General features: G+C 39.0%; 1 protein-coding gene across 1 annotated transcript in view; it reads left to right on the top strand.

Moving 5' to 3' along the window:
- The window catches only part of GPRIN1 (G protein regulated inducer of neurite outgrowth 1), a 926,017-nt gene that overhangs the window by 343,345 nt on the left and 560,117 nt on the right, over window positions 1-22,555 (top strand). The window contains exon 4 of the mRNA XM_044069349.1: window positions 17,411-17,445. The gene's annotated coding sequence lies outside the window, so the exon portion shown is untranslated. The remainder of the gene's footprint in view (window positions 1-17,410; window positions 17,446-22,555) is intronic.

The raw sequence follows: 22,555 nt of genomic DNA, 5'->3' as shown, positions 1-22,555 counted from the left end.
TGGGCGTACCTTCATTGAAGGTTGTGCGTCAGGGCTGGTAATTCGGTACGTAAAAATCAACCACCAGTCATGTGGACTGGAGTTGCGCTGTGGCGACCCCTAACCGAGAAAAGCCGAAAGACAGAAGAAGAAGTGGGTATAAAGCACTGAAACCCATTTTGAACAGGGTGCCTGTCTATCCCAGAATGCACATGCTCAGTCACATATTACACATACAACTGCAGACAATTTAGATAGCACCTATTTCCATTTGGAGGCTGGAGGAAAATGGCTCAACCAGAGAAGTCAGTGCGGATCCACAACAGTAATGCAGACTCAACACAAAGGGCATATCAGCTGACAAACCTGAGAACCTCTTGCTGTGAGGTAGATAAGTTACTTACTGTACCACTACAGATTTTCATGATGGCATTTCCACTATACATAACATGCTGTTTCTCAAGCCATCTCTTACCAGCAATATTATTATCACATATTTACATTATATCCTAATACAACACTCGGAATGCTCTGCAAATCATCATTCAGGAGAGACAAAGTCTTAGTCTACACCAGTAGCTCGAACTGAATTCATGTCCTGAGAAAGCAAAAGGCATCTCTGCGGTATAATTCTGAGCAATGTAGAGGGGGAACTTTATGTTCTGGATAGGGGCTGATATTTCAAAAAGTAGATAATGCCATTATTTGGTTGCTGTTTGAATAGAGTATGCTGGGTTTACATTTCGTATTCAGTGTTGAGGGTTTCTTCTGTGGATTCAATGCTGTACTTTACTGGCTTGAGCATATTTGAGGATTTTTTGGTCTTGAAGGGCCACCTACTTGTTACTGGACAGTAGTTATTTAAATCACTTGTTCAAACTTTAATGCTTCTGCATCTTTGATGCTATAATATCAAGTTGTAGAAAGTAGGCAATTTGAGTTTACTTTAGGAGATCATGTGTTGGATAATTTACAAGGTGAGATTGCTCTGTTTAGTGCAGTTTTGATAGGACCTAGCCAGTTTAAAATTAAAGTCTGCAGTGAGTCTGTTCCTTAGCCGAAGCTTGCAAATTACCAGGGGACATTTTTCCATAAGGTATATTGATGAGGGCAGGGTTACATATTTTACAGAGAGAGGTGATCTTAATATAGCCTCCAGTCAGATTGTAACTAGTAACCAGGAATGTGTGTGATGACTGGATGATTAGGTTGATTTAGTGGTAGACTGAATTGTCTATAAGGTGAATAATTCTAAAATGTGTTTTAGTCTTATAAATAAGCAGTAGCCTTATACAAGATGTTTACCATTAAATAAAAGTCCATTTATTTGTGTGGCACCTCTACTACATATGGTAAAAGTAAATCTGCACTGTTTATGAGGGCTTTGCCAGGCCATCCTCAATGAATGAACAGTAATGATTTATTAATTGTAAACTTCTCCATATGTAACATAAATCAACTGTAATTTACAAATGGATGGAATCTTTCATCCTTTATTTTTGCCTTATTAACTCCTTTTGAGATATTGCAATTGACATTATTGAAGTTATTTCTGGTTTTGTTTGATGGGGGTAGCTATTATTGTCTTTCCAGTGTTTTATATCTTTTGACTTATATAAATTTGGCAAAACAAGTGTTGCAGTGCTCCTTGCACAGTTCAGTATTATTTCTGGAAATTGACATTTCTTCAGAGCAACACATGAATGTGACAGTGGTAATTTTCAGATGCATACAAATGTGACTTTTTTTGCCATTCAGACATGCCCTTTCTCATGTTCTAAAAAAACATCTTCTGAGAATGGCACATACAGTTTACTGTTGTTGCTCATGTATGGTTGCAATAACATTATTCTGAAAATCTCGGTTAGCAACTTTGTCACTAACTGATATGTTACCTTCAATATGGATCAAATAATACTGACAGTTTTCAATATTTTCACACAGCTATTAAAATGGATGACTGACTGCTGATTTTGAAGCAGCTGAGATGATAACAGGCATCTTGAAAATCTTAAGCCTTATATGCAAGAGGAGACTTTTTCTTTATCTGTGGAGGGTGGGGGTGGGGAACAGAACTTAAACAAAAAGTTTAAAGAACTTAAACTCTTAATCAAGAAAGCTACACTATTGATGGACTGCCAAGCGTGTGAATATCACCACTTCTATTAACAGAAGACAAGGTCATTCAGTGTTTGCAGAGTCGATTGTAATCAGTAGGGGGACCCATATGGTATAGTCTTCCACAAGGTACTGTGGGAAGAAAGCCCACCTTCCCCACAAAAAGTGTGTTTTGAAAATTTATTGATTCTCATTTCTTCAACTTTTTTTGCCAGAGGGGGAGCTGCTCACTGCAATTTCAGTAAGCTGCCCTAGGCGCCTTCTTCACATATGATGGCAGACTGAGAATGGCAAGCAGATTTGGGCAGTACCACAGCCTTACAGGTGATGACCTGTCTGTAGAGCCTAGCAAGTGCTAATCTGTCTGCAGTCCTGAAGGAGCTGAGTGAGGTCTTTGACCTGTGTTTGGTTTATTGGTTAGTCAATATCCTCAAACTCATTGGCCGCAAGATGCTGTTTGTTATGCTTAGTGAATATTGCATGGCAGGCAGCACTTACACCTGGTTTAAATTATGTTTCTATACAGGGTTGTTAGGCTTATTCATTTTGACATAGTGAGGCAGCCACGGTGGTGCAGCGGTTAACATTGCCATCTTACAGCAAGAAGTTCTCCGGTTCCATCCTTGGCTGGGGTGCCTTCTGTGCAGAGTCTGCATGTCCTCCCTGTGGCTGCGTGGGTTTCCTCCGGGTACTCCGGTTTCCTCCCACATCACAAAGACATGCTGTAGGTGGATTGGACACTCTAAAATTGGCCCTAGGTGTGAGTGTGTGCGTGTGTGTGCCTTCTGTAGAAGGTTGGGCACCGGGCTGGCAACTCGACACCGTAAAACTCCACTGCCAATCATGAGCGGACAGGTGATCCACTGTGGTGACCCCTAACCAGGAAAAGCAGAAAGAAGAAGAAGTTAGTGAGTAACACAGTTATTTGGAAGTTGGCTGTATAAGTGATTTTGTCTTTTCAAACTGAGAAAGCCTAATTTCAGTGTTTCAAGTATTTTATAAACATCCTTTTTAGCTGGCTATTTTTGAAACTATTCTGTGCATGGACTAATTGAAAGAGGCCCTTGGCCAATCCAGGAATTCTGGAGGATTATGTATCTTTGCTAATATCTGGTCAACATAAACTAAAATTTGTAGTTGGAATAAGACAGTTTTGTGTGATCTGGATCAGTCTGAGACCCTCCAGAGTAACAGGAAGATAAAGAGTGAAGTATACAATACAATCATATTTTCATTTGACCTCAACAATCTGACCATTGCCACATTCACATATTATATCTGAAAGGGTGAGGCCACCATTATGCATGAAGGGTCAGGAAAATGACTGTGTCTAAACCTTGTCTTTTCAAAATCCATGTCTCCTTACTACTTAGACATGCACTGTATTCTGTAAAGTGCAGGTTTTCTGTGAACTATGCAGCTAACATCGAAAGTCTGCAGGGATCTAAACAACTCTTCTGGCATGTGTTTGAGAGCAGCAACAGATGAGTATTCTGGGCCCTTGCACGTGTGTGGGTGTGTGAGTGTGTGTGTGTGTGTGTGTGTGTGTGTGTGTGTGTGTGTGTGTGTGTGTGTGTGTGTATGTGTGTGTGCATGTGCCTGTGTGTGCATGTGTGTGTGTGCGCGTGTGCCTGTGTGTGCCTGTGTGTGCATGTGGGTATGTGCTTGTGTGCCTGTTCATGTGTGATTGTGTGTGTGTGTGCGTGTGTGTGTGTGCATATGTCTGTGTGCCTGTGAGCCTGTGTGTGTGTGTGTGTGTGTGTGTGTGTGTGTGTGTGTGTGTGTGTGTGTGTGTGTGTGCCTGTGTGTGTGTGTGTGTGTGCGTGTGTGCATGTGAGTGTGTGTGTGCCTGTTTGTGCATGTGTGTGTGTGTGCCTTTGTGCCTGTGTGCCTGTCTGCGAGTGTGCGAATTTGTGTGTCCGCGCGCGTGTGTGTGTGTGTATGTGTGTGTGTGTGTGTGTGTGTGTGTGTATGTGTGTGTGTGTGTTTATGTGTGTGCATGTGCATGTGTGTGTGTGCGTGTGTGTGTGTGCCTATGTGTTAGTGTGTGTGCATGTGTGTGTGTGTGTGTGTGTGTGCGAGTGTGCATATGTGTGTGTGTGTGTGTGTGTGTGTGTGTGTGTGTGTGTGTGTGTGTGTGTGTGTGTGTGAGTGTGTGTGAGAGAGTGACTGCATATGTTGGTGCACACACAATATATCTGTGTATATAAATGCATTAGTACTGCAGTATGTGAAGTAGTGCTCAGCTGCTTAAAAGGGCAGTATGTATTTCTTTTAATATCACTCAGCAATGTCATTATATTATCACAAAGTACTGCCTGAAGAAGGTATAGCCTTCTGTCATCACTCGCAATCCACATCCTTCATAAGATCTGTTTTCTTACGTGCACACCCAATTCAGCAACTACACAGATTGTAATTCAACACTCAGCATTGTCTGTATGCTAATCTTAGCACAATGTTTCCTGAACCTTCTTTTAGACACCAAGGGTAGCAGCATGTTACATTTATTCTCACAGTGCAAGCCTATTTTTGAAAGGCATCTGTCTTTTAAAGCAAGACAATCCTAGGAGTTATGCAGATAGAATTTCAATCACCACCTAAGGAATTTTCTGCATTACAGAGTAACCATGAGCACACAGTAGGGGGTTTACATAATTGAATAACACCTAAAGTACACAGGCAGTACTCTTAAATAAAAAGTAAAAGATAACAATAATATATACAATCATGATTGCTGCCTGATGCCTTGTAGTCTCTCCTTTGTTTGGTGGAGACATAACAAGTGCTGCTATCAGAACCCAAAACTCAAGACTAACAACAGCTTGCGCATGTTAATTTTGTTTGGACTTGTCACTTGTGCTTCTAGGGCATAAAGGGTGCGATGAATTTCATTAATATACTGCCAAGAATAAAATTAATCCTAGGAAATTTAAACCTACAAAAAAAAACCTTGCCCAAAATGGTGCTGTGTGTTACTATAGCAACCTTGGAGCCATGTGCTTTGAACATTCATCTTAGCATGCACTTGGTATATCCTTGTAATTCAGTGTTTTAGCTTTACTGGCATTTCTATTTTTTTAAGAAGCAAACCTTGAAAAGTGCAGGCTATAGTTTGATAATAATTCGAATTAATTCCTCTTTAGCTTTAATTTCAGGATCAGTTGTTCTAACAAGTACATTTTAATGTTTTATATGTGACAAACAAAAAGAAACAAAACTATTTTTTCTGTTATATATGTCCATGCAGGGTCTAGTGTATGGAGGAATCTCACATGCACAGAGTCTGTGTCTTGCTAAACTTCAAGCAGCTGTAAAAGACAAAAAGTTGATGATATTATAAAGAAACAATATATTAAATTAAGCAGAACCTGCTGCTGCTACAGTAGTGCAGAGACAAGGAGACAGTCTGCATTATTTGAGATTTGTGTCTGAAAATGAGCCAGATAAACCTATGAAAGTTAAATCATGGAGTCTGATTCTTGTCATCCACATGGGCAAATGCACTAATTCTTTATTTGTGGAGACCAGAGTTCTGGCATGCCTGCTGGATGTATACATGTGTTTCCGGGCCTTGAAAAAAGGATAGATGGTAAAACACTTGGCAGAGGCATCCCTGAGATATTTTAACATCTCTGTACATCGAGGCCTTTACAAGAGGGGAATTTACAACTGCAATGTCATTTTCATGACCCCTTACTATACCCTACTCCTGGAAAACAAAATACTAGCTCAACATATTCATGCTAAGATGGATAATGAGAGCAGACAGAAACACTTGGTAGAAATAAAGATGTGGTTGCCCAATGCAGATGAAAACAGAAGCATAAAAAAAAAACAAAACGGCAAAATAATCTAAACAAATCAATGCACTGGAGAACACTAAACTTTTTATGTAACTCTCAGAATCTGAGAAAAGAATGAGGATGATTTGTTAATAATTTGACATGTATAAACTTTGACTTCATGTCCAGATGAATACTTTGTCACTATTTTTTAAAGTCTCATTGGACTTTGCCTACCACATCACTTTCATTAATACTCGTCACCGTTAAGTGTCACTGCATCTGTCACACGAGACAAGACACGGAGCGCTCTCAAACGCATCATACTGCTTTATTTTTATTCTCTGTAACTCAAAGCAGCAGCATGTAACCCTTACATAATACAGCTGCCATTTACTTTCACAACATGCCACTTATTAAACCTGCTGTCACATTGACATACTTAGGTTTGTAAGCTGCTCTCTCAAGGCCACATCCTTACATTCTTAAAATTTCTTATCAGCAGTGAACACTACAGTCTTCCACCTGATGACAAACAATCTCAACAATAATGTATGTCTAAATTAAAGTTTAGTCCTCAGGAATTCTGTATTCACTGGCATATAACTTAGATCTCTTTCCTTGATAACATTTGAACGTGCACTGTTCTAAACTTCTCCAGTCAACATGATTCTGTTTTGACATGTTTTGCATGTTAGTGCAGTCGAGTCATGCTCTGGTACTGTTCTGTGAGGGCTGCTGTGTTCTTGGTGTTATCAGTAACTTAGATACATTAAAGTTTTTTCTGTTATATTTATATATTAAGCATCTATTCATTGTTCTCTGTTTTAAAACAATACTTGTACTTTTTGTGAATCGTGAATGAAAAAAGACCATTATAGATTAGTTCACATACCTGCCAAATAAATGGAAATATAAAAGTCTCTTTTATTTTTACACATAATACTTAGTGATAAGTGAAACTACCCTCTTCATGCACAAGCAAATGAAATAGCAATACCACCCCAGTCGATGACTCAGAAATATGCATTTGTCATTGAAATCCAAGGTCAGTGACACACAACCCACATAATTTCTCACATAAATGCTAAAGACCTTCCACGAATACATTGTCCTTCCAAAAGAATAAAGACATTCTTGACAGGGTCAAATGATTGCCTGAAGACTAATAGACAAAGCCTTAGAGCTCTGAGAACAGTGCATTAAAAATGCAAAAATACAGAGACATGTATACTAAGGAGAATTAAGGAGGACCTAGACAACCTAATTTGGATATTGATGAGCTGATGTCATATTTAACCAAAGTCTGATGTTTGCCTTTTTTGTCATTCTCTCCTAAGAAGAGGCATATCCTTGTTTCAGGTATTATTGAACAGTAGTACTGTTTGCAACCTAGTACCTCTCCAGAAAGTTGTTAAAATTATCTATCGACATCATTATCATCATCAGCCCTCTTTTTCCCAGTTTTGCATGTGGTCAGGGTATCATGTCAGCTGCCTCTTCTCTCTGTTCAGAGTTGCTCTACTATTTTCTGAAACAATCATACACATCTGCCTCAAGTGCTCTCACAAACAATCCATCCATCCCTTGGCTCAATTGCCCTTTTTCCTCTTGCCTTCTCCTGACTCTCTCTCAAGTCTGCTTCATTAAATTGCCTTCTTCTTTTCTGCATCTGCATGTGAACCACTGCAATCTATTCTCTGTGATCTCCTCTGCAGTTGAGGCTACTTTGGCTTCTGCTCAGATATCCTCATTTCTCTGTTTGTCCCACAATGTGCATCCTGTTACCCATATCAGGTTCTTCATACCCATCATCTCAAGCTTCCTAAACTGCTCTGCCTTCACTGCCCTTTATTCTGGGCCTCATAGTAGTATTGATTGCATCCTGTTACCCATATCAGGTTCTTCATACCCATCATCTCAAGCTTCCTAAACTGCTCTGCCTTCACTGCCCTTTATTCTGGGCCTCATAGTAGTATTGATTGCATCCTGTTACCCATATCAGGTTCTTCATACCCATCATCTCAAGCTTCCTAAACTGCTCTGCCTTCACTGCCCTTTATTCTGGGCCTCATAGTAGTATTGATTGCATCCTGTTACCCATATCAGGTTCTTCATACCCATCATCTCAAGCTTCCTAAACTGCTCTGCCTTCACTGCCCTTTATTCTGGGCCTCATAGTAGTATTGATTGCATCCTGTTACCCATATCAGGTTCTTCATACCCATCATCTCAAGCTTCCTAAACTGCTCTGCCTTCACTGCCCTTTATTCTGGGCCTCATAGTAGTATTGATTGCATCCTGTTACCCATATCAGGTTCTTCATACCCATCATCTCAAGCTTCCTAAACTGCTCTGCCTTCACTGCCCTTTATTCTGGGCCTCATAGTAGTATTGATTGCATCCTGTTACCCATATCAGGTTCTTCATACCCATCATCTCAAGCTTCCTAAACTGCTCTGCCTTCACTGCCCTTTATTCTGGGCCTCATAGTAGTATTGATTGCATCCTGTTACCCATATCAGGTTCTTCATACCCATCATCTCAAGCTTCCTAAACTGCTCTGCCTTCACTGCCCTTTATTCTGGGCCTCATAGTAGTATTGATTGCATCCTGTTACCCATATCAGGTTCTTCATACCCATCATCTCAAGCTTCCTAAACTGCTCTGCCTTCACTGCCCTTTATTCTGGGCCTCATAGTAGTATTGATTGCATCCTGTTACCCATATCAGGTTCTTCATACCCATCATCTCAAGCTTCCTAAACTGCTCTGCCTTCACTGCCCTTTATTCTGGGCCTCATAGTAGTATTGATTGCATCCTGTTACCCATATCAGGTTCTTCATACCCATCATCTCAAGTTTCCTAAACTGCTCTGCCGTAACTGCCCTTTATTCTGGGCCTCATAGTAGTATTGATCGCAACACTTTTTTTGCACCTTTATTTTCAGCTTCTTTGGCATTTTTCAGTCACATTCTACCCCCTGATACTTGTGTCATTTGGCTGCAGCATCTCTGATTCTAGCTTTGACCTTCTTATTCTGACTTTGCTTCTCCTCAGCCACACCTCCTAGATAATAGAAGCTGTTAACCTTTTTTACTGTTTTCCCTTCTATCTCAGATTTAAGTTACTTTTGATTCTTCCATGTTCTGCCCTGACCATTGTCATGTCTGCATGCTATTTCATCTCATGTGCCTTTCAGTTTTGCATTGCTGTCTGCTATTGTCTGCTGGAACTTCTGTTCAGAGTTTACTTGTAATGCCACATCATCTGTATAGAGCCAGTTTGCCTTCTGAGCTGTTTGCTTTTATAATCCATCTTTAGTAGTGGACAGTAGGCCCTGAGCAGCACAGTAATGCACCCCCCTTCCCAAACTGCAAATGCCATTGCTTATCTGCATAATGTTTAGACTTTTGTCATTGGATTCAGGTGCATAGACTGCCAGTAGTTTTGGGAATTTGAACTATTAAAAGACTACCCAAATCATCTTTCTTATTTATTTATTTATTTATTTATTTATTTATTTATTTATTTTACATTTGTTAACCGGGGTAGTCTGACTGAGATTTTGGCTCATTTTCAGCAGAGACCCGGGGAGAAAAGCTCATCAGTGAATAAAATTTAACAAAGTTCAATTACAGTCAGCAAAAAGTTACTATCAGGTTACAATAGCACAAGAAATGATTAAAGAGAAACATGATTGGTTTTAGGTATAGACAGCATATATGCAATAGTTAGATAGAGAGAGGCTCTGCAGTTCAATAAAATTTTTACAAAGAATCAGTTACTGTCATCAAAATTTACAATTGGGATGTAAAGACATAGTAAATTACCATACCTGGGTTATTGTAGATAGGTATAGAGAGGTTGTATACAGAAGTAGGAATGTAGATATAGGGAAGTAAAGAGGTGATGTCCAAGATGACAGACAGGTGGAAGTAGAAGATTTAATAGGAAACAGCGTGACTATAGTTTAGATGAGGTAGACAGGGAAGAAATATAGGAGAGGGTGGGAAAAAGAAAGAGTAGATAGAAGGAAGGAAGTGGATGGAGCACAATGTTAGAAGTAAACTTGGGGAAAGGAGGAGTATAGGTGTAAGGGTAGTAGTTTCAGGGGGGATGACATATGCTTTCATCAAGTCTAGAAATGCCCAGCTGGACTCTTTCCTCATCTCTGTCTCCTCATCTATATGTTTCACTGGAAACATGAGGTATGTTGTATTGCATCATGATCTGAATCCAAAATGTTCATCTGCCATCACTTGTACTACTCTGCATATTCATCAGTCACCTCTCTATCACTTTTATGCAATGTAACAAGTTATCTCTGTACCGCCTTCAGTTTTGAATATTTCCTCAGCTCAGTTCCTGCACATTGGTATTAAAATCTTTATTCTCGAATCACCAAGAATACACTTCCCTCCATACAGTGATGAGTACACTCAAGAGAAATGTATTCCTTAAAGCCAACAATATCTTCATCACATTCACAGTGACTTCATCTGAACCTGCCATTTTCCCCTGACATCATCTTCCATAATGAACTTTGTACTTATTCTAGGGTGAGCTGTCCTTCCTTTTTCGGTGTAGGCTGTGCTTGCAGGAGTATAGTTTCTGTAGAGTTTTCTTCATTCAAAAGCTTCTTCAAGTACTTATCTGCTCTTAATGTCCTCTGGACTGGTGAGCAGACTTACTGTCATCTTTTATGAATGGTACATATTGATTTTGTTTATCTTTGCATCATTGCCTTCCATCCTGATAGAGATTTTCCATGCCACCTCCTGATTCACTTTCCAGAAGCTGGGAGAGCTCTGATGCTTTCTCCTTTGTTCTTGTGACTGTTATTATGGCATCTCTCTTAAGCTTCTCTCTCCCTTTTGCCTGATCTATCTTTCTATCTCCCACTTCTTGCACTCATTCTTTCTTTTGATAATTTCCTAGACTTCTGCATTCCACCACCAATTTCTTATACACCCTTTTTCTGTATTTGGCTCATCTGCATATTTGTTCTGTCATCAACAAATATGCTCTTCTGAAATCGTGTCATTTTATTATGACTCCACCTGTTTCCTCTTCTTCCTAAGGTGCTAAAGTCCTGAGTACTTCTTTGAACCCCTGTACATTTGATCCAGTCAACTTCTCGACCTTCAGTCCAGATTTTGTTGACCTTTTAGCTTTCCCTAACCACTGTTTTTAGCATGTTCTGGCCTTTAGTATTTTATGCTGAGGACAGACTGTTTCACTAAGCATGACTATGAAATCTCTTAATTCACCCCTGTACTTTTTCCTCCTTAGGAGGAAGCCAGCCTGAGATGCTCAGTCACTTGTCTTGTTGGTGATTTTATGACTGTCTGTTTACAGACCCTATGTAGGTCACCCTTAAGCCATTTGGCAAACAAAAGTCAACATTGCCACATTTCCAACTACGTCAACCAAAGCAATCCTCATACCATGGTCTGTCTGTCGTGATATAAGCGTTCTAGTTCCCAATTAGTAAAACCAAATCATTAGGTCCCACTTTATAAAGGAGATCCTGCAACTGTTGTTTTAGCTGCTTACTGGATGCCTGTTGTCCCATGCCATTGCAACCCTGCTGTGGAGCTGAAGATGAGATCCTGAAGACAGCTCTATCTTTGCACTCAAGTCTGTTTGCCATGGGCCTGTCACTGATACTTATGATGACCCTCATTGTTTTCAGAAGATGCTGTCACCACAATTCCCATACCATTTTTAGCCTGCAATCCCTGATAAGTAGTAGAATCTAGTGTAGATCCCAGGTTGAGACTTTGCTGTACTTCCCTTCTATCTTGTCTCCTGGATATATAGAATATGAGGTCTCTTCCTTACCATCACATCATCCACATCCACATGAACCATCCCCGATAGACACTACCTATAGTCAGTGCTGCTGCTGCTGCTGCTGCATTGACTTCTTGCATTTTTGGATGCACTCCAATGGCCGGCATCTCAAGTACATATGGAAGGGCTGAGTTTGACCACAGTAACTTACACCTTTGAGGCAGGAGCATCCAGTATGTTTCTTGAAAGTGGGATGAACCCCTCAAAGACATGGGATAGCACAGCCACTGACAGAAGTCTGGATTGAACACCGGACCTTGTCTGTATGAGGTGAAGATCTTAACCATTAGCCCTCAAAAGCCACCTAGATTTATGTTTTCATAATAACACTACAGTCTGTGCCTGTTTACACATATTTTAAATGTTCCATTAATTCAGATAGTTAAGGATGCCAGCATTAATAATAAAAACACACAATGGAAGATACTAAATGATGTGCTAAGCAGTTACCAGCACAAAAATGTAAGAACTATGCAGGTACAGTCCTGAAGGAAGAAGAAGATAACTTGCAATTTCAGACAGTAAAGCAGAGACAGACAGTGAAGTAGAATTACATGAAGAAAAGTAAGATTCTTTAGGATAGCAGCCTGCTGGAGAAGAGCCAGTAGAAGTGAGTGAGTTATATACCATCCGCCACCATTTTCTTGAAATAACAGTTAATTATGCCTCCATTGAGACTTTTACTTTGTGACCTTGAATTATACCTTTGTTGAAATTCCTTTCTTACTTCTTTCCTTCATTTTTTCCTTCCATTCTTCCTTCCCTCACCCTTTCATCCTTAATTTCTTTTTTTCCATTTCTTGAAAAGCCTGTTTTCACTCTACTTTTAACAGAATTCCAAGAATCATTTTACTTTTATCTTTCTTGAATGTATGATCTTCCTTCTATTCTTCTTTAATATGGCTTCTTTTGCATACCATGTGTCAGTTATGGTTATTCTGTTCTGGAGGGCATCTCTCTGTGCAATGCCATAACTGGTCACAGTCTTCTCTGTAGGGTTTATAGGATCATGGACTCATATGAGGTTACCAGGCTAATAGCCCTGTGGCCCTTTGAAGCTTAGTCATTCATGCCCCAATTGTCCCAATTATCAATGTCCAAGGACTAGCACAGATTTGATATATGCCTGTGCCTTAGGCATCTACAAGCTGCCCCTATCCATAAGGGACACAGGCAATAAGCAAGGGGTGAATTTGCAATCTCCCATCCATTAGTCCAAACTACATTTGAATAGGATTAGGGAAGAATTCAACTTCACATGACTGGGTAGTCAACAAGTTTTGTTTATGTCACAGATGAGGTTTAGATCCTTTGTCTGGAGAATTTTAGTGCTGTTTGTTTTGTGAATGTGTATCAAATCCATCATGGCTGGATTGGAGAATGCACAGTAGGTCAGGCATAAATTGCCCCTCAGTAGTCTGAAGGAGTACAGGGATGGGGCATTGAGGTGGTCCACATAGGCATTGTTAATCATAACCTGTACTTTTATAGTGAGGAACCTCTGCAGCCACTTCAGCTATTGCAAATGCCTGGTCATGTGCATGCTGAAGGGTGAATGTACTCAATTACTGGTCTAATTATGGCTGAGCATAGTGGGATTATGATCTCCTTAGATATGTATGTCATGCTGTTACTTAGAAGTTAGAAGTTGTTACCTCATAGAAGGATTTTCTTACTACCATGGACACATGGTGATCAAAGTTCAGGTCACTGTCAAACTGAGTTCCCAAGTCCCTTACCAGTAGGTCTACTCTTAAGGAAGTGTTATTAGTGTTGTTAATTGCAAGAGTGGTCATCTTTCCAAAGGGTATACTTATGCATTTCTTGCACTGAGTTTAAGGCCATGGCCCTGGCAGCAATCATTTGCCTGTGTCAGACCCTCCTGGAGGAAATCTTTGGAGGATTCACTGATTGCACCCAGCTTGCAGTCATCAATAAATGTGGTCAGTCAAAGGCTATCTACATTTCCCATGACTTCATAGAAGTATATTCCAAACAGGAGATGACCCAATACCAAGTTATGTGGGGCACCAGTAAATACCTCTTGATGGAGGTGGATTCCCCACCCTAACTTCATGTCTCCTATCTGTTAGACATTTGGCTATCTCTCAAGTGACAAAGGGATTTATGCCTAGATTTGTGAGCTTATCTACAATATCCTAGTGATGTATTGTGTCAAATGCCATTTCCAGATTGACATAGGTAGTACGCACCATTTTGACTTCGTCCATGACTCTAGTGACTTTCTTGAAGAGGTCCACCAGGTTTAGTAGGCATGAGCTGCCTTTTATGAAACTGAACTGGATGGGTACAGTGTTTGATGATTTTCTATGTCTTTGTTTACCAGTTCCTTGATAATTCTTTGCATGACCTTGTATATAAGACTAGTCAAAAATATGGGTCTGTAGTTTCTTGGGTCTATTGATGGTCTCTCTTTGTGCACAGAAATGACTGTTGCAGTCCTTCATTTCCTAGTGATGAAGCCTGTCTGGAGGCTGAGGTTAAGAAGAGACTCTAGCGGGCCTGACAGGTCATGTTTCAAGCTATTTAGAAAGCATATTGGGATATTATCATGACACATTGATACAATGTTTGTAACTTTGGAGATTGCTGTGAGGATCTGCTTTTTAGTGACGGTTGGAAAATAAATGATAGAGGGTACTTCTTCTAGGATAATTACGGGTTATGGGGGTGAAAATGGAGCAAATTTTATAGTGTGGAAAATTTGCTATATCCTCCAATTCAGTTTAGGGAATTCCATTTATTAGTAGTTCAGTACAGTGTTGGGTGTTCCCCTTAAGGTTATGTACATAACTGAAAATGCCTTATAGTTGTCCTTAGTCTGAGAGACTATTTTTGCCTCAAAGTTGGCTTTCTTCGGCTTGATTAGTCCTCTGAGTTCCTTGTTGATACCATTGAGGGAGTTTTTTGTCTGTTGGGCATTGCCCTTCCTATTCATGGACAGAATTTTCTTTCTTTTGTTGTGCAACCTATTTATATTGGGGAGTCCTCCAAGAGTGCTTGTTTTTGAAGTTTGTCCTAAATTTATTTTGGTTTGGTACTGCTGTTTCTCTGCATATATTTACATACTTGTACAATGTTTCTGTAAACACTTCTGCACATGCCAAAGTCTTCTCTGAGATTATGGGGGAGGACTTGAAATTTAGCTATAGTGTGAAGGATTATTTAAATGGTTATTTGAAGTGGATTTAAGGAAATTTCCCTGTAATAGAATATCTAGTATACATTAAAACTTGTCTTTGGAGAAAATAAACTTTTGACTTTACTTGCAAAAGACAAAATAATCCATTTTATGAAACTTAATAAAGGAAGTGGAATGGTGGTCATGTGTTCTTTTGACTATATGGCTACAATGATGCAGATTTTGCACAATGACACATACTATATTCAGATTTCTAAACATGAAATTCAGGTGGCCTATAGAAAATTTGATTTGTTTTTAGTTGACTTGATTATGCTAAACAAAGTCATTGAAAAGTTTTCCATTTTTAAGAGATACAAGGCCTATGCTTTCTTACATCTTTGGTAATCCAAAGGTACAAAGGTGATGTTTATCAGTTCCCCACTATGACTGGTTATGTCAGCTAGGGCATCAAGAACCAAATGTTTGGAAAATTGTATTAATAGAAAATTAAAATACATTTGTGGTCAATATAATCATGTAATAAAATGCTCATATTTTTTTGACTGTTTACATAAAGTAAACTGCTTAGTTGATATCATTCTTGTGACCATCGATGTAAAATATCTTCTGTCAATAATCTCACATTTGACTTGGTTTGAATGGTTTGGTGATATTGTTTTTGACTTTCCTGATGTAACTTCTATGGATTTTGTTATTGTTGACCAGTTGATGGAAATTGTATTATATAACAATTTTATTTATTTTGAAGATGAATGTTTTCACTAATTCAGAGGGGTTGCTATGGGTTCAGTGCTTATCCCAATTTATGAAAACTTGATGTTACTTTATTGGGAAAAGTATTACATTTTAATTCTTCTAGAAATACTACTTGGACTATATTTGAGGGTTTTTTTAGATTATATTAGTATCTTATAAAAAGATTATTTAAATTAATTGAGTGACTTTTATTCAATACTGTAATTTGCCTTAAAAATATGAAAGTCAAACACCCATCCAAAATAATTTTATTTAGACCTAAACCTTCACAAAAACTCTACAGCCAGCTCTTCCATGTTTCCCAAATCAACTAATCCCCTATGATCTCAGTTAAGCTAGCAATACAGCAAACTTAACTTTGTTCATCTCCCCAGGACGTCTCTTTCCTTGTGATTACTAGATTATTCACAAGATTGCACTCCTAATTTGCTAACTAATGAACTGAAATGTCTAATGAAACATTGCAATGGCAATGATGTATGATAAAAGTGGAAACAAAACCCTGTTCCCAGCAACTGTGACCACTTTACAGCATTGTGAAACACCACCTAGTAGGCTATCCTTATATACAAATTTAAATATTCAATGCTCCTTCCTTCACTCACCAAAACAGTTCTTGAAGAAACCCTCAAAAGAAGTATGCAATCATGAGTCCATGTCTTGTCCTTCAGGTAACTTTCACCTTTTGACTTCCTCAAGGAATTCTTCAGGCTCCCAAAATCATTACATAGTGACATCACCAGAACACCAACAAATTCATATCCTCCTGAATTCATGCCACCTTTCTACTTCCCCCAAATAACTTTTACATTTTTCTGTCTTTACTTGATCAAATTCCTGTTGAGTCATCAGCTGGGGCCAGACAACATTTCCCCTGGTATCTTTACCATTGCATTGGTGATATTATTACCCCTCTAGAACACATCTATAATTTCTGACTCACCAGCAATACTGTTCCTGCAGTTTGGAAATCATCCTTTTTTAGATCCATCCCCAAAGAATCTAAACCTGCTTCTTGCAGTCACTTCTGCCACATCTCTATCCTTCAAACCTTTGCAAAATACTGGATTTCCAAGAAGACAGCATGATTTTTAGGCTGGAAGATGCACTCTTATTGTACTATGTAACTTGACTGTTAACCTAATATAGACTAATATAGATAAAGGCAATGTAATTAGTGCTGTATTCATTGCCTTAACAAAAGCCTTTGATACAAATGGCCACTCTACATTGAGTCTCCATCTCCAAGACAATGGTATTACCTGCCCCACTACCCAATTGTTCAAAGATTTCCTATATGATATTAGTTTCTCATTTAGTAGTATTAAACCTTTCATATGGGCAGTTGCTGTCTGTTTTATGAGGATAATTTTTGTCCTGTCAGTTTGAGAGGCATTATTCAAATTAATCAAGTCTCTGAGAAATATTGCTTAATGTGTTTATATTTGACAGTTGAATGGATATATGATTGACAGCTTGCTAGAATATTAAGAGTGTAGGTTTTAGATCATCATTAGTGAAACATTTTATTTCATTTAGACATTGAAGCAATTTGATTGTTCCTCCTTAGAAGATACCTTATACCTCTTGCTGGTGGTTTCTTTATCAGGAAATAAAATTGCTGAGTATTTAGTCTTAGAGGTTTGGGTATCCTTCATTAATGATTTTTTTAATATTTTCTTGTAAGACTAAGCAGATATAATTACTAGCAATGCTGATAGATGCTGTTTTATTTGTTTCTTTGTAGATACATTGTTTGAAGAGAAGATTTCCAGCCGTGAGGTGAGTAATTCTTAATGGAATATACTAATTGAGAAAATGTCACATCTTTGAAGGAAATATTGGCTAAAGTGAGTTTTGAGGTGATTTTATATATCCATTCTAACTTTTATAGTGGAATTAATGATGTAAGTATCATGAAAGTAGAACTTAATAATGTTTAATGGAGTTGTGTATTGGAACTGTTCATTCACTGACAGCTATCTTGGTTTCCCATTGCTTATACACATTTTTGATAGTTGTGTTACCTTGTTAATCTCAATATAACCAAATGTTGTTTGTTTTTTTTTTTTGTGACCTGGGTTGAACCTCCAGTTTGCTGTGTTAGTCAGTGCTCTACCCCAGCAAACAAATACAAATAAACAAATAAAAATATTTCATTTCTACTACTGATTTTCTAAGTTTTACACATGCATATTCCTTAGATGTGATAAATTTATTAGATGTTTCAGTTTCAAAGAATACTTTCACTCAAACATTTGAGCCAGCTATTTACATAAAGCAGACATTTTCAAATTCTTATTTGCATTTCTCAAGCTGCTGCCCCTTTAGACAAAAGTGCAGTTTTTATGAAAGGCAAGATGGTAAGGTGATCTAGGTTAACATCCCAAGACTGACAGTTTAAAGTTGATGTTAATAAGCTGTACGATTTTTTTTAGAGCAAGGGTGACCTCAACATATGTCAGACAAAGTTACAGAATAGTTTAAGGCACAGCATTGTATTAGGTTTCAACCTATTTTGAGTACAAGATTTGTTAACAGTAGTCAAATGACTGAGAGGGTAGTGCATAAAGACAGGATATGATATTAGAGTACAGCATTGATAGTAAGGTTGTAAAGGAAATTAACATCTGGAACTGGGCTGCATTTTCCTGTTTTATTTATTTATGTTATTTTACATTTATTTTACATTTGTTGACTGGGATAGTCCAACTGGATATATGTCTATTTTCAGTGGAGGCCCGGGGTGAAAAGATCCACATACCAAAGAAGAGACAGTACATACATCACTGAGTGATAAACTCAGGCAGACATGTTTAGAAAAATATAGACAAAGAATACAGGCAGCTATCAATATACACAATGTGCAGACTTACATCTGATTGGCAGAGATGTATCAGAAAATGTGAACATAGAATACAATCAGATCTCATAATTCACAATGCTTAGACATTCAAATGCTATGAGGCATAGATACTTGGCTAAACAGCAGGTTGGGTAGCAAGACATGTACTAGTGAAGTTGTTTGTCAGGTTTAGAACAAGAGCACAGCCAATGAGAATTTGGTATTTTTTGAGTTCTCTTTTAAATAGGGGTAGTGGGGTTTCCTTGGTAACTGTAGTAGGGAGTAGATTCCAGATTTTACCGGTTGAGTTGGCAAATATAGCATTGCCTACAGAGTTGTTGGATTTTTGGGTCAGTATCAATAGTTTATCAGCTGAGCATAATGGCATGGGGGCACTATGAGGGGCTAGAATATGTTTGAGGGCAGGGGTGTTATCAGGTTGATGGAGTATTTTATGCATTACTATAGCTGGTTGAACTGTAGAAGGGTAGGATACTCTAGCCATGCCAGTTTTTTAAGGTTCTGGCAATGCTGGGTCCTAAAAGCCATGCCAGTAGCGAATCTGGCTATATGATTGTAACATCCTGATAATTTGTTGAGATCAGTTTTTAAATAGGTTAGTGAGTTCAGGGGAGGCATACATAAGGGCAGAGAGGAGATGTGATCTTGCAATAGCTACCCTAGTTAGGGGGGTGATGAAATGTTTGGCTCTGTACAGGGAGCCAAGTTTTTTGTTGATGGACTTAATAGTGTGATTTACATGTTTATCAAATTTAAAGTTGTTGTCTATTATTATGCCTAGAAGCTTTGTATGGTCATCAGGGGAGATAACGGTATCATTGCTTGATATGATGTTGAAGGAAAGAGGAGAAATTCTACGGTTAGGGGAGAAAAGTAGTAGCTGCGTTTTGTTAGGATTTAGAAGCAAGTGGGGATTATCTAGTCATGTTTCTACCATGCTGAAAGTGGTCTGGGTGAGGGTTAGAAGTTGTGTAAGAGATGAGGCAGATCATATTAGTGTTGAGTCATCTGCATATTGGATGCAGGTGGCTCCTGAGATGGTGGTGTGTAGATCACTGATAAAGATAGAGAAAAGAAGGGGACCTAGTATGGACCCTTGTGGGACACCTAGTGTTAGAGTAAGTTGGGATGACAGCTTGAACTGCCATAAGACAGCTTGCTGTATACTGTTTAGGTAGGAGTGAAACCATTGTATCGCATGTTGGTCTAAACCGATGGTTTGTAGGGTATTGAGCAATAGCTGATGGTTGACCATATCGAAAGCTTTTGAAAGATCTAGGAAGAGTGCTGAAGATAGTTTGTTGTTGTTACGATGAAGACTGATGACATTAGAGAAAGATAGAAGAGCCATGGTGGTACTGTGGAATGGCCTAAAGCCATGCTGAGAGTCGGCGAGCTTTCTTTTTTGAATAAGAAAGTGCACAATTTGTTTGTGTATGCATATTTCCATGATTTTAGCTAGTGGTGAAAGAATGGCTATAGGTCTAAAGTTAGATAATTCTGTGGAATTTCCTCCTTTATGGAGAGGTATAACATGTGATATTTTTCATATTGCTGGGATGGATCCTTCTGAGATGAATCTGTTGATCAGAATAGAAATGCGAAGTGTTATGGCATCAGCTGCTTTTTGAAGATATTCAGCTCTTAGGTGGTCGGCAGCTAGTGTAGTATGTTTTAGCTTTTTGAGTAAGGTCCGGATCAGGTTGGTAGGTACGGTTTGAAAGGTAAAGGTGGGTTGGCTGCTGGGTGGATCAGGGCTAGATGTGCCAGAGCTGGTGATTGTGTCCGATGGAGTGAGATGAGTAGCTAGAGACTGGATAGTTTCAGTAAAGAAGGAGATGAAGCTGTTTGCAATTTCTACAGGGGATTTATCAAGTCAGCTGATGGGGTAGGAATGGAGGAATGGCCTGGGTGGAGAAGATTGTTAATACCAGCACAGAACTTTTGAGGTTTTAGCTGATATTTTTGTTGTAGGAGGGTGTAATGATTTTTTGTGTTTAGAATGACAGATTTTTTTTGGTCTGATTCCTTAGCTGCCAGTATCTTACTTGGTCCATAGGGGCTTTGGTAACATGCCACCTCACCCAGGCATTTCTTAGTTTAATTTTGTTTTTTGTTTCTTTAGATAGTCATGGTGCAACTGTGTCTTTTACACGAATGGTACAAGTAGGAGCATGGTGGTTAAGGATAGCCAGAAATCTGGTATTGAAGTATTCAACTGCTTCTTGTAATGGGAGTCATTTCAAGACATTCCAATTACATGCTTTGAGTTCATTTTGGAAGTTGTCAAGGTTAAAGTTCCTGATGTTTTGTTATAGTTTTGTAGATGGGCTGGTTGCAAATGTCGGTTTTGAGTCTAATAATATAGGTAAGGCAGTGATCACTTAGATCATCGGGTAATGTAACTGACTTGTACTTTTGGGGGTGGCTGTTAATAAGTATCCAATCGAGGATACTATCTTTGACTCTATTTTTGCTAAATCTGGTGGGGGTGGCAATGATCTGAGTAAACCCATGGAGGTTTAAATGGGTGGAGGGAGTTTCAGAGGAACTGGTGTTCCAATCAATGTTAAAGTCCACCAAGACAATGGTTTCCTGGGGATAGTTAGAAACTAGCCAATGTAAGATATTTTCTAGAGTATTAGCATTCTTGCTGGGTGGAATATAAATGCAGACAATGTATCTGCATTTATTTTTGTTTATTATTAGTTTGGTGATGAGAATTTCTGCTTTGCCAAACTGAGGTGGCTGTTGGGTGTCAATTGTTATTGTTAGGGTAGACTTGTATAGTACAGCTGCCTCGCTACCTTTCCTGGAGGTCCGGTTCAGTCTAAGGATGTTGTACTGTGGGGGTGGGGGTTATTTCATTATCTTTGGTTATTGGTTTTAGCCAGGATTCTGTGAGGCAGAGGATATCAGGGGAGTGAACAGCTAAGAGTCCATGTAGGCTATGGATCTTGTTGTTTATGCTTCTGATGTTGAGATGACAGACCAGAAATGAGTTTGGAAGTCTATCAATCTGGGTAGCACACACTGGGTTGTTAGATGGTGTGCTTGGGTCTACTGTTGTGGATGTGCCAGGGTTGGGGTGAATGTCTCCATCGTTCATAAGATTAATTTTTAATTTGCTTATGAGTCTTAAAAATTTGTTTACAATTTTGTTCGTAGCTTTTGGTTTTTAAGCTAATGTAGCGGTATTTAGTCGGGTGATGCTAATTGGGGGGTGAGGAATTAGGAGAGGGGGTGGTTATGTGGTGGATAAATTTATTAAATGCTGGGTTGGTGTCTGAGAGTTTGGGTATTGGATTTTATGATGCTGTACATATTCATAGGAGCTTAGGTGATAAGGAATGAATAGCAGGGGTACTAAGGGTAGCAGCATTAGTGTTTTAGCTGTAGTCATAGTAAATTACTAGGGTAGGGTCTGTATTGAGTGTATGTGGTGGATAAAAGATTAGAGAGATTAGAATAGTTATAGGTGGGTTAATATGGATAGTGGGGTGGATAGAGGGTGTATTATTGTGTGAGGAGTTTGCTGAGTTCTAGGAGCACATGTAGTTGGTTAGCTAATTAAGGGGACATGCCAGTGGTACTATAAACGTACTACTACTGGGGGTGGGTGGGATATTGGGCAGGGTGAGGCGCGGAGTGAACAAAGCGAGCAGAGCGCAGCTAAACCAGTAAAGCAGATGACTAGAGGCAGCATGTGCAGGTACGAGTTACAAGCACACTTTTTTGTTTCTTTTTATATGCCCAATACTCTGTTCCTAAGCTCTACTGTTAAATGAGTTACAAGCATGCTTTTTTGTTTCTTTTTATATGCCAAATACTCTGTTCCTAGGCCCTACTCTTAAAAACTACACAGTTCCCTGCCTGCTTCTCAATTTACAATGCAGAGAGCCCGTTTTCCAATTCCTTTTTGCACACTTGTTTCACTTAGCTTATTGAAAAATGCCCTATTTGGAGGTGCAGAGCACACTACGCTTGTCTGACTGAATAGTAGAAAGCACGCTATTTTTACCTTAA

The sequence above is a fragment of the Protopterus annectens genome, chromosome 4.part0 (genome assembly GCF_019279795.1).
Source record: "Protopterus annectens isolate FY-2018-M chromosome 4.part0, PAN1.0, whole genome shotgun sequence".
In the NCBI taxonomy this organism is placed as follows: domain Eukaryota; kingdom Metazoa; phylum Chordata; order Ceratodontiformes; family Protopteridae; genus Protopterus; species Protopterus annectens.
The sequence above is the reverse complement of the archived record's forward strand: the minus strand, read 5'-3'. Positions and strand labels throughout refer to the sequence as shown.